Source organism: Dipodomys ordii, unplaced genomic scaffold (genome assembly GCF_000151885.1).
Source record: "Dipodomys ordii isolate 6190 unplaced genomic scaffold, Dord_2.0 Scaffold140, whole genome shotgun sequence".
In the NCBI taxonomy this organism is placed as follows: domain Eukaryota; kingdom Metazoa; phylum Chordata; class Mammalia; order Rodentia; family Heteromyidae; genus Dipodomys; species Dipodomys ordii.
The window spans coordinates 2,936,110-2,938,255 of record NW_012267356.1 but is presented as its reverse complement, the minus strand read 5'-3'; positions in this window follow the sequence as shown (position 1 = coordinate 2,938,255).

Genomic DNA, 2,146 nt, shown 5'->3' with positions numbered 1-2,146 from the left:
TGATAGTGGCAATTGTTTTCTGATTGTTCATTAATGGGCTACAGAGGAGGAAAAGATCATGAAAGGAGAAAGTCAAACAGCTCCTGCCTACTTCTGAAGGCTGATACCAAGTTATTTGAGGGTGGGTTAATCTAAAATTTATCTTTGACTTTCTGTAAACACTGTTCTGATAAAAGTGAGTTTTGTCAGATCAAGATACGCTGTGGACATTTTCTTCAGCATAGCCCAGATTGGAAACCACAGAACTCCTGCATGAAACAACCCTGACAAAGACAGCCAGTCAAGCAGAAACAACAGCTACTTGAGTCAGAATAGACTTGAGGCCTACGGCTGTCCTGCAGGAAATTGCCTGGCCATCAAATAAGGTGATTATGCCTATAAAGTTACTTTTTGGATATATTTATACGTAACTTCTGTCATCTTATCATAGTTAAAATGCTCTTTATTTATAAACTACTACGTTTATTTCTCATCTGCACAAACCTGTGAGTGATCCAGAAATCATATTCATGGTTTTCTACAAGCCTAGAGAAATTCATTTCTTGAGTCCTTGTCTATTTGGAGTGAAGAATGTGTCTGGGTTTTATTTTATTTTATTCCTTCCCTTTTACATATAGATTTCTAGTTTTCAAATATAAACCTCCAGGGGTATACCCTCATCCCATCAGGCAGGAGACTTGCCTGTATTAGTCACAGTTCACCAAAAGAGAGATGCTCAAAGCTTCTGCCTAGTGCCCAGGAGGTAACCTTTGTAAATGTCTTCTGACGTTATCCTCCCTAAACCACACTTCCAAAAGATCATCCAAGAAATCTAACCGGTCACTGAAATGATCTTTGTAAATTGGATCCACTCAAGCAATGTCAGGCACGGCGTCCGCGGGTATGTAATCCATTGAATTACATGCCATTTTGTTCCCAAACGAGATCTACATCATTTTGTAGGTTATTTCGTAGGAGTACCAGGTCCAGCCCAGAAATAATTCCACAGGAGCCTGCCTCCTTTCCTTTCCTCTCCTTTCCTTTCCTCTCTTTTCTTTTCTTTCTTTTTTTTGCAAACTATCCTTTCACATTTCCACGGTCAAGGGTGGAAGGAGGGAAGACCTCCAAGGAGAAGACTTGTCAGCGATTAGCCATCCTACAGATCACAAAGCCGGCGTCAGCCAGTCTCCTGTATCTGTCCCCCACCTCGCCCCCCTCCCCTCGGCGGAGTGCTGGCACCGAACGGCGGGCGGGGGAAAAAGACAAACATTCCGGCTCTGACACAATCCGAGCACAAGACACTTGAACAACATTCCTAACTTTTCTTTTTTTAAACCCCTCTCGCTTTGCATGCCTCAAAGGTAAAACAGAGGGGGAGGGGAGGCGGGGGGGCAGTGTCTATACAAACCAGCAGGCTAACGAGGGCACATGGACCCTGGAGAGTTTTAAAAGCTCCTGCAAAGAGTCACCATTAACGACCCTCCCCCCCCCACGCCCCCATCCCAACCCTATTTATCTCCAATCCCCGCTGTCCGGTTACTCAGCTCCGAGTCTGGGCTCTGCAGCGCCTGTCCTCCGTGCGGTGCGCTGCGCTGCGGGAGAGGAGGGGCGGGGTGGCCGGCGAGCATCCCGGCCCGAGCTCTGGGCCACCGCCCCGCCGGCCTCCGCCCCCTCGCCGCGCGGGACAGCATCCTCACACAGCTCCCGAGGTCCCAGGTGTCCCCCAGCCCGGTGGAGGCCGCGGCGCCTGGCAGCCGCGCGGTCCCCAGGCCCGGCGATCGCTGCGCCCGGGTCCCCAGCGCTGTCCCCCTCCGGCTCCTCGCCCATCCCGTCGTCCGCCACTCCAAGTCGGCGTCAGGAGGGAAGGAGCGAGCCAAGCCACACACTCACACATACACTCACACGCACGAGGACCTCAAAGATGTCCCAGTGCAAGAAAAACTTAGCTGTCCACGCGCGCGCGCACACACACACACACACGCTCCGCGCGCGCAGCATCGCTTACCTGTCCCCACGATGCCAGTCATGGCTCACCTCCTCACACACACGCACACACACGCGCACGCACGCACCCTCCCCACCACACCCCAGGGCTGGCTGCCCCCCACCCCCCGCGTGTCCCCGGGGGTGCCCGCTCGGTGCCCCACGCACTCACTGCCTGGCTGCG